The 15,690-nt window shown below is 34.9% G+C and overlaps 2 non-coding genes across 2 annotated transcripts; both read left to right on the top strand.

Annotated features, from left to right (window-relative positions):
- Positions 1-273: 273 nt before the first annotated feature.
- TRNAV-CAC (transfer RNA valine (anticodon CAC)) lies at positions 274-347 on the top strand. The gene has a single exon. It is a non-coding gene; the product is annotated as a tRNA-Val (tRNA).
- A 3,475-nt stretch (positions 348-3,822) lies between these two features.
- Positions 3,823-3,896, top strand: TRNAV-CAC (transfer RNA valine (anticodon CAC)). Its single transcript has one exon. It is a non-coding gene; the product is annotated as a tRNA-Val (tRNA).
- Positions 3,897-15,690: the final 11,794 nt, after the last annotated feature.

Raw genomic sequence — 15,690 nt, 5'->3', positions numbered from 1 at the left:
GCAAAAGAAACTTTCAAGAAACAATCAGTCAACGTTTAGAGAGCTTCCCAATTCCCAGCTTCTTCTTCAAATGAAGTGATCCATGAAAATTCAAACTACTATTCAAGTACAACCACCTTCATCAACTATAGAGGTACGATAGTCTTCACTTCATTATTTTTGTGATATTTCAATTTATTCATTTATTATTATTATTACATATCTTTGATTTGTCAAACACATCACGATGCACATCTGTGATTAGTAGTTTTGTAAGTACATTGACTTACATATGTCTGGGTGGTGTAGTTGGTTATCACGCTAGTCTCACACACTAGAGGTCCCCGGTTCGAACCCGGGCTCAGACATTATTTTGTGATTTGTTTTATTTTCATTTCAAATACCATCTTTGGATGAATTTCTAAATTTTCTCTTTGTCATTTTCAAAGTCTTTACGATATATGGATTTTGTTATAAATAATATTTATTATGGATGTCCATTACCCAAAGAGATTGTACTTCCAATTGAAGATCTCAACTACCTCAGGATGCAATATTGGTGAAAATCACAACCATCTCATTACACAATGTTGGTCGTCGATATTTTCATTCTATGCACCTTCTATCTTGGGTGGCAATCTATCCTTCCATATCAAGATTATCTTATTGTGTGTGAGAATCATATATTGTATTTCTTTGTAGACTCTGATATTACCATATCAGAGAAGATGCTAGTTCCATTATAAATATGTAATGACTAACTCAATAGAAGAGATGAACTGATCTTGTCTCTCTTATTTGTATTCTATATTTTCTCTTTATTTTATAACACGTTATCAGCACGATTCCGCTCGAAGTAATTGTGAAAGACTCTGCTCGAAGTGTTGCGTTTTGAGAAGAAAGACAACAGACTATGTATCATTATGTTTTCTATTCCAAAGTAAAAAGAATGATCGACCTCCTAGCACTTTTTTGTAAACAATGGAGTTTACCTTGTCCATCTTGAAATGTAAGTGCATTGTTATAAAAAGGTATGTGTTTTATTGAATCTAAGAATCAAACAAATAATAAGATATTAGATTGCCTTAACAATTGTGGTTTGTCATTAACAATTGGTTTTATTTATTGTATATAGTGGTTACTAACTTTGCACCACAAATATTGTTAAATGCACCTGAAGTTGCAAGATTTGAAACTATAAATGAATACAGTTCTACGTATGCACTTGAAGTTTCAAGATTTAAAACTATAAATGAGTATAGTTTTATAGATGCACTTGGAGTTGCAAGATTTGAAATTGTAAATGAGTACAGTTTTGCAAATGCACTTGAAGGTTGTAAGATTTGAAACTGTAAATGAATACAGTTCTGCAGTTTTTTAAATTAATTCTACTATTGAAATTATGTGGAGAAAATATTATTGATGAAAATATGCCAACAAATTTTCAAACTTCATATTTGTTGTTACAATAGCAATATTGTAAAAGGAGTTTTAAGAAATATGAATGATATCATGTTTATTTGTGGTTGAGTAAAATAATGGACTACTAATGAAAAGTCATGAAGCTCGTCTTATTAGTATTGCTCCATTCCCTGAAATGAATGTAGCAATTCATGATATGCTTGAAAGAAGGCAAAATTATAATTATGATCATAACTATAGGAAGATAACGAGGTAAAAGACGGAATAATTACCCTCATTATGATGGAAATAAATAAGAGAATAATAAAGATTCTCAATATAACTCTTCAAAGAGTGAAGATAATATTTGTTATCGATGTGGTATAAAAGCCATTAGACATGTATCTGTCGTACTCCACAATATTTAATTAAGCTTTGTCAAGCCTTAATTAAAGAAATAAAAATAATGTGAAGATAAATTGAAATTTTCAAAATCATGATACTTGAGCAATTTTTACCTATAAAAAGAATGATTTTGATGGCCTCACAGATACTACACATCTAAATGCTGCAAACTCCTTTAAAGATAATAGTTGAAGATTTGATTATGTTAATCGAGTTCAAATAAAAATAAAAATAATATTATATTAGTTTGTAATTCTTTTCTCTTCAAATCTCATCTCATATGTTAGTTTATCTTAAATTTAATATTTTTCTTCTATAATTTTTTTTATTGATTTTCTATATATCTTTTGATTTATTTTGTTTCATTTTGATGAAGAATGTGAATATTTTCTTATATGCTACGACGCATATTATACTTAGAAAAAAATATTTATTTATTTTATTTGATGATGCGGAAGCCAATGTTCATATAATAATCGATAGTATAACATTGATTAGAAGCTCCGGAATAGCTAATCTATTATTATCTAGGAGATAAAAATTGGCTATAAATAATTCACTATTTTGTAGTAAGTCTCAAAGAAACTTGTTAAGTTTCGAAGCTATTTGCCAAAATGATTATCAGATTGAGACTACAAATAATAATAAAAGTGAGCAACTATGTATTACTACAAAAGTAAACACATGCTTGGGCAAATCAAAAGAACATTCATTCTCATAGTTTTATTATTTGGTATGATCGGTTGGACCATCCCGGATTAAGTATGATGCGAAAAATTATTGAAAATTCAATTGTCATCTATTGAATAACCATAAGATTATTCAATTGAGTGAATTTTCTTATTTTGATTGTTCTCAAGGAAAGTCTATTATTAGATATTTACCAGCTAAAGTTGAGATTGAACATTCTACGTTTTTTAAACGTATAGATGGTGAAATATATGAGCCCATTCACCTATCATGTAAACCATTCAGATAATATATTATTTTAGTAGATGCATTTATAAAATGGTCACATGTATGTTCATTATGAACTCGCATTTGGTATTTGCGAAATTGTTTGCTCAAATAATTAGATTAAGAGCACAATTTATGGATTATAAGATAAAGACAGTTTGTCTTGATAATGCTAGTGAATTTACATCTAAGGCTTCATGATTATTGTATAACAACTGAGATTACAGTTAAATAGCCTGTTGCTCATGTTTATATCCAAAATGGTTTGGTAAAATTATTTATTAAAGGTCTCCAATTAATAGCTAAACCATCGTTTATGAAAACAAAGCATCATTTGTATGCATTAGGCCAAAAGGTTGTCATAAATTCTCCCTATTACAATTGGCTTATGGTCAGAAGCAAAATATTTCTCATCTTAAAATTTTTTGAATGTGCGCTTATGTTCTAATTGCTCCACCACAGCGCACAAAGATGAGTTCCCAAATAAAGTTGGGAATATATATTGGATATGAATCTCCTTATATAATTCAATATCTAGCCAATGATAGGAGATTTATTTAAAGCAATTCTTCCTGAGTATTATTTTGATGAATTAGTTTTTTCAACATGAGGGGGAGAGAATAAACAGTTGGAAAAAGAGATTTGAAGCATATCATGAATTGCTAACTCTCTTCTTCTTTCATTCTTTTTTATAGTCTTCCTCTTCTAAGTCTTTCCTGTATATATCTCACATGATCAGAGTTAAATTTGCATGTGTAGTTGTGTTCCACCGCAGGTTGCTAATCCCTATTGATGCTTTAAATGCTTGCAAAAGAAACTTTCAAGAAACAATCAGTCAACGTTTGGAGAACTTCCCAATTCCCAGCTTCTTCTTCAAATGGAGTGATCCATGAAAATTCAAACTACTATTCAGGTACAACCACCTTCATCAACTGTAGAGGTACGATAGTCTTCACTTCATTAGTTTTGTGATATTTCAATTTATTCATTTATTATTATTATTACATATCTTTGATTTGTCAAACGCATCACAATGCACATCTGTGATTTGTAGTTTTATAAGTACATTGACTTTCACATGTCTGGGTGGTGTAGTCGGTTATCACGCTAGTCTCACACACTAGAGGTCCCCGGTTCGAACCCGGGCTTAGACATTATTTTGTGATTTGTTTTATTTTCATTTCAAATACCATCTTTGGTTGAACTTCTAAATTTTCTCTTTGTCATTTTCAAAGTCTTTATGATATATGGATTTCATTTTATTTGGTATTGATGTGTCCAAAATCTGCCCAGCCCCTTAAATCATGATGAATGACTTGCAAAACAATGGTCAAATGTGGCGTGGCTCGACCATGGGGGTTGGGAGTCCACCTCCGAAGGCTAAGTCAATTGATGAACTGATCACAAAGGCTTTGACTAATTGCAGAGCTAAAATATGAATACAATTACTGGGAATACGATTCAGTTACCTTCTTCGTACGTAGATTATGATTTTTATAGTGTGTACCTTATAATCTCGTCCGTTGAACTCGATTGAGCCTTCTTCTGGTGACCATCGGATCTTGATGGTTAGACCCATTAGTGGGGTGATGGACAACTTCCCTCGATCACACGATCTTTTGTAACGGGTGTGACAGTTATCCAAGTTTGCAAGATTGTCAGCTTCCGCGAGTGCTGATAACCGTTTCCTGATGGGTTATCCATCCCGAGAATCCCGGACATGTGCTCGTCTGCCGATCGTGCAGGGTTTCTTCCTTAGCACGCTATCTTCAAATCCAGTTCGTTCGAACCTAAATCGGTCGGGGATGGGTTAAACCAAGAATGGACCCGGTTCAATGATATTTTTCCTGTATCAGGTATCTACTCTTAAATCTATTTCTATTTAAGAGAATCGAAAAAATTGCATAATCCATCATGAACTATTATTTATAGATTTAAGACTAAACTTCATTCTAATCATTTTTATAGTAGCTTTACTGAGCACTTTAATGAGCATGTGCTCATATAATTCGAAAAAACAAGGGTAAGAACGTCATTTACTCCCAAATTATAAAAATCTTTCCACCTATTTTATCCCAGAGACTGCTATTTTTTATGGAACATGGCAACTTTTCTTTTTTTTTTTTTCCTCCTAATGTCCATTGTGTTTGCCATTCCATATTTTTTTCTAAGAACCCTTTTCTTCTTTTTTTTTTTGGGGTGCAAGGGAGCTTTTTATTTAGCCTTGGGGTAGCTCTGCCCATAGGAATAAGGGTGCAATCCCATACCAAAAGCATATGTCGAAACTATTACACCGTACCAACCTCGAGGGGTGGATCAGTTGGCAAAGCCCAACGCTTCCGCATAGGAGTCAAAGTTCGAATCCCTTCGGGGCTAGGGGCGAAGCCCCGTCTATATTAATTATATAAAAAGCGCCTTGAGGATGTAGTCGTGGTGCGCGCAAACTGGCCTAGATGAACCTCATTCCAAAAAAAAAAAAAAAAAAAACTATTACACCGTACCCTAGGCATGCCAGGTCTACCAAAGTAACCCAAAATCCCACGAAATGGATCCCTTGTCTGATAGATAATAAATCCTAATGTTGTTGGTAACTATAGTTTATCAACATGGTGATGATAACAATGACTTTTAATTAATACAATTATCCATGTAAAATATCTAATAAAATGTATCTAGAGTAAATAAATATGACAACAAATAATAATAATTATCCATGTAAAATATCTAATAAAATGTATCTAGAGTAAATAAATATGACAACAAATAATAATGAGCATGTCCCACCCCCAATATGTGAGCCATAAAAACATGTATAGCAGCAGCATAGTGCGTCATGTAGAGGAACAAATGATTCCTTAGACTCCACATTTCCTGTCTGTGGGGGCATCTCCTGTACTGGCACTAGCTTTAGTCCTATAACATCATCTAAAATAAAGATTTCATGAGGGATGAGTTCCACCGAATTTGTGAGGGGAAAGCAATTACATCTATTATGCATGCGGTGCAATCCTATATGCCATCCATATACATGTATCATTATGCGAGTCTCTAACCACTACATCACACTTCAAAGTAAATATCTAGTCGCTTGTAGGAGAGCCACACTCAATCCATATCACCAAATCCATGACTCGGAGTTTGGGGTAAAGGCCATACATACTCTACACAATGATCATGGTTAAGAGTCTCTTGGTCCTCTCATATCATCCATTATCTCTTTCTCTCACTATCATATTCCATCATCATTCTCATACTCATCATCATCATTACCATTCACAAGAAAGAAAATTCACAACAATTGGTATGGGACTGGCGGTTGTTAGGGATTTGCCTAGCCTAGTGTAAGGTCTTCTACTCAAAGTGCAAACCATGGTTAAGCGATACCACTCTCAAGTACGCTGCTCTATTGGCCTGATATCCCCCACCATTTTGGGGGCATAGATCCTCAAATGGGCCTCTCTTTTGGATGTTCAACCCAACATCCCTATCGATATCTCAAGTATGCCTCTATCTTGGTATGTTATGAATTGTATACTAGTGTACTTAGTGTCCTCTCATGGTCTCCATTCCACCTTTTGGGCGCCTACTAGTACTACTACCCCATACCATGGGTTGTCAACTTCAACCCTTGTGTGTTTAGGGTGATTGCACCATAGGACTTAATCTTACCTAATGCAACTATATGGAGTTTAAGCATATGCAAAGATGCATGATATAGTTAGATGCATGAATAGTTGGAGGCAATGGCCATAGCCACCACCTCCTTTATCCTTACGTATCATTTCCATTCCATTGTATCATAAGCCTCTCATATCATTTCCATTCTCTCATGTCATTGAACCTCTTATATCACTTCCATTAAATTGCATCATAAAAACAATGAACACGTATAGTAAAGTCAATGGAAGATGTGTCATATCATAACCACCCATATGAATGCACCCCATGAATGCTACCATACTCATATCATTTAAAGATGCAACTAACATATTGTTCAATAAAAGTAACTAGAATGCATAATCAAGCCTAAAGGTAACATCAAATTTCTCCCCACCTTGCTTTGAAGTTTAATTGGTTGGTTGAATTTAGGTGTCACCTTTGAAAGAAAATTCCCCAATTATATTGCACAATCCCCTATAGATGTTTTAGACAATATGGGATTCTGTATGTTGCACATCTCCCAATTATATTGCAAATAGCCAATTGATACTATATAGACCGCTTTATCGACTGCGTTTGTTGCTGCACATAACCCAATCCAAAATTTGGGGCTTTTCTTCCCCAATCTTTGTTGGGTTTTCCCTCGTAAAGATACAACATTCCACTAGCATTTCTAAGGTATTTAGCCTATCAATTGTCTTCAATCTCATCATTCCAATGTATTACCTCAAGTCAATCCAATATTGCATATAGTTATGATTAAAGACATCATTGCAGTCATTACAACATTTAGGATTCATTTAGCTTCTCTTGATGCCAATAATGATTTATCGACTGCTTTGTTGCTATGCATAATCCAATTCAAAACTTGGGGCTTTTCTTCCCAATCTCTAGTGGGTTTTCCCTTGTGAAGATACAACATTCCACTAACATTCCTAAGGTATTTAGCCTATCAATTGTCTTTAATATCATCCACACAATTTATTAGCCTACATCAATCCGATATTGCATATAATTATAATTGGAGGCACTCATTGCACTAATTACTAGCATTTAGGATCATTTAGCCTCTCTTGATGTGCCAATAATGCTAAATCTAATCCCAAATCCCAAAAGTTCTTTGATTAACCCCAATTCCTAAATTCAATCAATTCATTAATACCTCTAATCTTAGCCAAATTTAACAAAATTAATGTATGGATGTAAAGGGGAGTTAGCTTTATCTTATTTCAGCATTTATTGTAGAGTTCCATCCATTTTAAAATCTCATTTCCTTTGGATTTCCATATATTGGCCTCTAGCCTTTCTTTCCCTTTCTTTATGCCTCCAAATTGCCCTAAAATGAATTAGCATATTAAGTAGAGCCATAAGACAACCCCTGTAGGCATCAGTTGTCTCACAAAATGTTTATGTTAATAACAACCATGTCGATGATAGGTCGTTGATACTTATTGAACACCTTGTCAATTTGGCCATTACTCAATGTTTGGGCCATAATTTCCTTGCTATTGATCCAATTGACTTGATTCTTTTTGCATTATGTTTTTTACTCAAAGGGCTTCACTTTATTGGAAGAATACTTGGTCAAAATTCGCCCTCTAAGTTTCCCTAATATGGGTTGGAAGTTGATTGTTATGCTTTTGATAGGTTATTTGGGTGATCCAGACATTACATCACTCACAACACAAATTTGAGTGTGGTGGACATGAGCTGAAGTGAAGCATATCCAGCTAATGGTGCGTGTCCATTTTCATCATACAACTAGGCGTGTATCACATGAAACATCCTTTAACTTATAAGGCTTTGGAGCATTAAAGCTCTCCTTGTGCTCTCATCCCAATTAGATATTTCTAACTATGTTTTGTATCTTGTTTATAAGGCTTCAAAGCCAAAAAGCTCCCCATTCTTTTAGCCTTGGACCTACATGAACTGCTTTTTTGGTTTAATGCTATATTATTGTTTGTTCATCAAAAAAAAAAAAAAATTGATACCTTTATTCATTGTTTCCATATATCAAACATATTTTTTCAAAGGCCCCACTTGAATAGTAGGTGTTTTCGTATGATCAACTAATGATATGTGGAGTTAGTGTTTGAAATTACATTGCTACGGGAACAAAAAAGGTAAGATTATGTATATTATGATCTTTTTTGAATCCCATAGTGATGTGAGCCTCATTATCCCTTACTTAACTTTAATGAGATATATGTAAAATAGTCCCTTGACAATTGCTGTTGTGATCCACTCATACAATTCTTAAAAGCACATTTGTTTTTGTTTTTTTTTTTTTGTGGGTTTTTTTCCACAAAAAATTCCTTTTCTGCCCCCCTCCCCTTCCTTTGTATTTGGGGGGCCCCCCCCCCCCCCGCCCCCCCCCCCTAGGGCCCCCCCCCCTGTTTCCCCCCTTCGCAAATGTTAGATTTGACATGGGCTGCATGGGGGCAACTCAAACCATGGAGTCCTTTTTGAGTGGTTTGACCCATCTAAACTACATTTGAGTCTCCATCATCCAAAGGGGGCTGAGGGCAAACGACAACTCCATCACCAAAGGGGGGAGAAAAAAAAGAAAAAGAAAGAAAGAAGATGAAACAACTAAGTAGAGTGTTAAATTCTGATTTGATGTTGGTCTCCTTTCATCTTACGTTCTTCTCCTTAAATTGGCACAAAGGTAGCTAATTACTAACATAACAACCTTAAAACTTGAATTTTGGGGAAAAAGGAATCACCATAATTAATAATCACTACTAACTTCTATAACTCCAGTTAACTACTACAACTTCCATAATTACTCCCTCATAACTACTTATTACTAACTATAAGATAATCTCCCAAAAGTTTGGAGGAATAAAAACTTGAATTCAAATAAGCAACCACTAACAACTGCAACAACTATTTTGTCCTCCCTGAGTTTCGGCCTGCCTAGATGAAATTTGGTTTCATCCTGGGTTAGCGTTGATGTAATCTTGATTTATTCAAACTTATCTTCTCAACCTCATCCAAATGTGTTGAACCAGGTTCATCTTTGGCACAACTAGTATTGATAATTTTTTGGGAACCAACAAGAACATTATATTTTACCCATATACAAGTGCAAGCCAAACGTTTTACTTGCTTTAGCATCCAAAACCTCAATTTTCAACCCTTCTTTTTGCCTACAATGCAATCTAAAAGTTCTCCTTACTTTGATAATTTGCAATATTACTTTAATTGTTAGCAAAACATGTTTCTTTAAACTTTTGGTAAAATGTTTCATGGACTTGATTTACTAATTCTAGTTGGTATGTTGTCTTAATTTGATTATTTGTTGGACTTCTCTAACTTTTAGTTTTTATTGTCCTTAGCATTTGTCTAGGTGTTCCTAAGGGATAAAAACGGCAATATGCAATACACAAAGACCACTCTGTTATGTTTTGACCCGAACTTTTGTACTCGATTTGAAAGATGGACCCGCATTGAAATATTTTGATGGGTGACCCAAATGACATGTGGTGAAAGTGGAGGCCCAAGCTTGGAGCCCACCACTAATCTCGGTTTGCAGAGGGGGTGAAAGGTACAACCTGACCCGATGGGTCAACCCATTTACCTGATTGGAGTCTATATATATGTATCTTATGTTCACCTACTACATTATTGAGAGATTTGGGATTTTTTATTAGAGTTTGGGTGAGAGTTTTTGTAAATCTGTTCTTGGCAATTGGTTGTGAGATCTCCTTTTGTTCTTCTTCTACATAGTGAAAATAAAAAACTCTTCCTCTTCGCTCTTGGACTTAGCATACCACATCGGTGTGTGAACCACATTAAATCTTTGTGTGTTTCCATAATATTTCTTTTTCAATTTGCTATTTCGTGGTGTTTGTTTTTAACAAACTAATGTCAGATCTCTTAGTTGTTTTTGATCTGTATATTCATGGCTTATGCATCAATGAAATACGATATTGAAAAATTGAACTGGAGCATCAATTTCAGTTTATGGCAAGTTCGAATGTTTGAGGTTTTTTATTCAACGAGGAGTGAAGAAGGCCATACTTGGGAAGACGAAGAAACCTGAGGCTATGTCTGAAGAAAATTGAAATGATATGGATGATCGAGTCTTCACTGCACTTCAGTTATGCCTATCAAACGAAGTTTTGCAAGAAGTTCTCTCGAAGAAGACAATGACATAATTGTGGTCGACATTCAAAAGTTTGTACCTCACGAAATCCCTCACTAACAGGTTCAAGTTAAAGCAGCAGATATATACTTTGCATATGGGTGAAGGTACTTCTCTCAAATCTCATATTGCTACTTTTAACTCGATCGTTACTTATTTACAAAAGATAGATGTTAAAATTGAGGATGAAGAAAGATTTAGCCCTATTATTGTTATGTTCACTGCCTCCATCATACAAGAACTTTAGAGACACCATGATCTATGGCAGAGAGACAATTCAGTTAAGATGTCAAAAAGAATCTTTTGAGTAAATAGAAAATTGATGATAAATTGATATCAACCAAAATCTAAGGGTGTTGGTTTGACGGTTAGGGGTAGAACTATTGAGAGGAATTTAGACAATGACAAGAAAAAGTCTAGATCAAAATCAAATAACAAAAACTTGACTTGTAAATATTACAAGAAAAAAGGACATATCAAATCTGAATGCTACAAGCTTTAGAAAAAATAGAAAGCAAGTGGTGGTGTCAACCAACCCAAGAGAGAAAACTCTGCAGAAGCTAGTGTTGCTAAAGATGTGAGTGATTTTGAGATGCTACTGGTGTCTAATAAGTTAGATTGCAAGAAGAATGGATATTTGATTCTGGTGTTCCCACTATATGTGCCTTAATTGTGAGTGATTCTCTACTTACAAAACTTTTTCAAAGTGGAGTTGTGTTGATTGTGAATAATTCTCCTTGTAATACAGTTGAGAAGGGAAATATCCAAGTTAGGATGCATAATGATATTATTAAAACTCTAAGTGATGTCTGGCATGTTCCTGAGTTGAAGAAAAATCTCATCATTTAGGCACCTTTGATAGAAACAGGTGCAAATACATAGCTGAAGGTGGAGTCATGAAGGTCAGTAGGGGTGCCCTCTTATTAATAAAAAGAAATAAGGTTGGTAATTTGTATGTTTGTAGGATACTAGAATCATTGGATCCGTTGCAATAGCATCATTAGTTTCTAATTCAGATACTACAAAATTATCGCACATGAGACTAGGCCATATCAGTGAAAGAGGGATGGTTGCATTGAGTGAAATGGGTGTATTGTGTGGTTAAAGTACACAATATGGAGTTTTGTGAGCATTGTGTGTTCGAGAACCAGAAGAGAGTTAATTTCAATACCGCTATTCACAGAACCAAGGGAACTCTGGACTACATTCATTTAGATTTGTGGGGGCCATCCAAGGATCCTTCAAAGGGAGATGGTGTTAGGTATTTACTTACCTTTATTGATGATTATTTGAGGAAGTTGTGGGTCCACTTCTTAAAGCACAAAAATGAAGTATTTGCTACTTTCATGCAATGGGAGATTTTAATTGAGAAGTAGACCAAGAAGCAAATTAAAAGATTGAGACAAACAATGGTCTAGAATTATGTGAAGGAGACTTCAATGAGTTCTATAGGAATGAAGGAATTGCAAGACACCATATAGTTGTGAAGACATATGAGTAGAATGGATTTCTAGAGCATATGAATAGAACCTCATAAGAAAAGGCAAAATGTATGTTGTCAAATGCATGATTGGGCAAGGAGTTTTGGGTAGAAGCCGTAAACACAACAACATAGTTGGTGAATAGGTCTCCCTCATAGCTATTGAGTGCAAAACTCCTGAGAAGGTATGGTCAGGTAAACTTGCTAATTATAGTAATTTAAAAGTTTTTGGATGTCTTACTAATGCATATGTGAATGATAAAAAGTTGGAACCTAAGGTTAGGAAGTGTATTTTTCTTGGATATGGGCATGGAGTTAAGGGATTTAGGTTATGGTGTCTTGATCCACATAATCCAAAATCTATTATTAGTAGAGATGTAACTTTTGATGAATTTGCTATGTTGAATCCTAGAAAAAAAAACTCATGTTCACAATGATGAAAATCATAAAAATTCTAGAGAGAAGGTGGAGCTTGAAGTAGATGATCCATCTTAAAAAAAAAACACAATCAATTCCAATTTAGCCGCTCACTCTTCTTGAAGAAGAAGGTGTTCTAGGAAATCAGGAAAACAAAGAGTACAACATTGCCAAAAATAGGCCAAAGAGAAACATTAGGTCATCACAAAATATGGGCATGTTGAAATTGTTGCTTATGCATTGTTTACTGCAAATATAATAGATAATGGTGAACCTAACATATTCAAAAGCTATTTCTTTAGTTGATTCTTCAAAGTGGTTGTTGGCCATGAATTAGGAGATTGAGTCTCTTCATAAAAATCAAACATGGGAGCTTGTCAAATTACCTAGAGGGAAAAAGATTGTTGGTTGCAAATGGGTCTACAAGAAGAAAGAATCCATCACAGGTGATGGAGATGCTAGATACAAGGCACGATTGGTTGTAAAAGGCGACAGTTTGGTACAAGGTGTTGACTTTAATAATGTGTTCTCATATGTTGTTAAGCATAGTTCCATTCATGTTTTGCTTGTTTTTGTTGCTATGCATAATTTGGAGTTAGAGTAACTTGATGTGAAAATTGCATTCTTGCATGGTGAACTAGAAGAACATATTTATATGCATTAGCTCGAGGGTTTTATTGTAGAAGGAAAAGAGGAACATGTTTGCTTGTTGAAAAAGTCCCTATATGGTTTGAAGTAGCCTCCTAGATAGTAGTATAAGAGGTTTGATTTTGTCATGGCTACTTTGGGTTATAGTAGGTGCAAGTATGACTATTGTATATATTTTAGAAAACTCTTTGATGGTTCATTCATATATTTGCTCTTTAATGTTGATTGTTGCTAAAGGCACGAATGAGATCATTAGGTTGAACCAACAGTTAAACACTGAATTTGAAATGAAAGACTTGAGGGCAGCAAGAAAATTTTTTGGTATGGAAATCAAGAGGGATAGCAAGGTAGAAAGCTATGGCTATCTCAACAAAAATACATAGAGAAGGTGTTGGAGCTTTTTGGCAAGAAAGATGCAAAACTTGTTAGTACTCCAATTGCTTCTCACTTTAGACTTTCAGCGGCTCTATCACCTCAAGCAGATGAAGATGTGAGTTACATGTCACGTGGTCCAAACTCTAATGTAGTTGGTTCCATTATGTATGTTATGGTGTAGTGAGTAAATACTTATCATGTCTAGGTAAAACTCATTGGGAAGCAATGCAATGGATACTTAGGTACCTGAAGGGAACCTCTGGTGTGTGTTTGGAGTTTGGGAGGAATGGTGACAAGTTGATAGGTTATGTGTTATGTAGGTGATGTTGAAAAAAAAGGTCACTCATAGGGTGTGTGTTTACTTTGGGAAGTCATGTGATCAGTTGGAAGGCTACTTTACAAGCTACAATTGCATTACCTACTCCAAAAGCAGAGTATATGGCAGTGATTGAAGTAGTTAAAAAAGCTATTTGGCTTAAAGGCTTGATTGGAGAGCTCAGCATGGTTTAGGAGGTGATTGTTGTCCATTGTAATAGCTAGAGTGCTATTCACTTGACTAGAGATCAGATGTCTCATGAGAGGACGGAAGCACATTGATTTTGATATCACTATGTCAGAGAGGTAGTTGCTAAAGGCAATATCTAGGTATTGAAGATTAGTACTAAAGACAATCTAGCTAATATGTTGACAAAGCCTTTATGTACTAGCAAGTTCAAGCATTGATTGGACTTGATTGGAGTTGGATCTATTAAAGCTTAGCCTATGAAGGGGCTTTTGGAGAAGATGAAAATTATTCAGCTTTGTGGAAGAATTCAGATCAAGGTGGAGATTTGTTATGTTTTGACTCGAAGTCTTGTACCAGATTTGGAAGATGGACCCGCACTGACATATTTTGATGGGTGATCCAAATGACCTTTTTGTAGAGACCTATGGTGGAAGTGGAGTGGCCCAAGCCCGGAGCCCACCATTGATCTTGGTCTATGGAGGGGGTGCAAGGGTGGTACAATATGACCCGACCCGATGGGTCAACCTGTTTACCCTATTGGAGTTATATATATATATATATATATATATATATATATATATATATATATATATATATATATATATATATATATATATATATATATATATATATATATATATATATATATATATATATATATATTGTTGTATGTATCTTATGTTCGCCCACCACATTATTGAGAAATTTGGGATTTTCGATTTTTTTGGGTTTAAATTTCTTGTAACGTCGTTCTTGGCGATTGGTTGTGAGGTCTCCTTATGTTATTCTTCTACATAGTGAGAAAAAAAAAACTCTTTTTCTTCACCTATGGATGTAGCATACCACATCGGTATGTGAACCACATTAAATCTCTATGTGCTTTCGTTCTGTTTCTCTTTCGATTCGCTATTTTGTGGTGCTTGTTTTAACAAACTCCATTAGTAGATTCTGGGGATGACCTAATATATGCAACCTTCGTTTTGTTTCTCTTTCGATTCGCTATTTTGTGGTGCTTGTTTTAACAAACTCCATTAGTAGATTCTGGGGATGACCTAATATATGCAACCTTATCCATTTCTGCCTCCAAGTATGAGTGGCATCAGAATTCTTGACCTTTAGATGGATTCCACTGCCTACTGCTTCTTATTGCTCCTTGTTTTAAAAATTGTTTGTTTTCTTCTTCTTTGTGTGTGTGTGTGCGCGATAGATTGATGCATAACCTGTAGGGGAGATTCAAGGAATTTGGTTTGAGCGTACCCTAGGAAGGTGAACAATAGGATAGGATCAAGATTTGTCAGTTCGGTTTAAGATTTAATTTGTTGTAAGAAACTTCTTAGAAGTAACATCTGTGAGTGAACTAGAAAAAGAAAAGGTTGTCATTCGACCATTATGTGAGTTTCAGCACTTGATTTGACCCACCCCTAAGAGCTTTACTCTATGAATTACTTCATAATTTCCATAGGTCTCCTTTCTTTATTATAGCATTCTTCTATGTCTTTGTGTTGGTTGCTCGGTCTAAGTCTAAAAGGGGCTTAAGAACGGAGGGGCTTTTTTTTGGTGGGAGTTCTGCATTTGTTTTTGCTTGATTGACTCTCACTTTGCCTTGTTGGTATTGCAGACTTGGATTTATGAGGTACTTTCATGGTTGGGTAGGAGTTAGACTTCGTTGGTTGTTTTGTTATCGAATGGTTAAGATGGGCACGGATGGGTTTA

Source organism: Hakea prostrata, chromosome 11 (assembly GCF_041222555.1).
Source record: "Hakea prostrata isolate BN-2017 chromosome 11, UWA_Hpros_2, whole genome shotgun sequence".
NCBI lineage: Eukaryota > Viridiplantae > Streptophyta > Magnoliopsida > Proteales > Proteaceae > Hakea > Hakea prostrata.
This window is presented reverse-complemented; position numbering and strand designations above follow the sequence as displayed.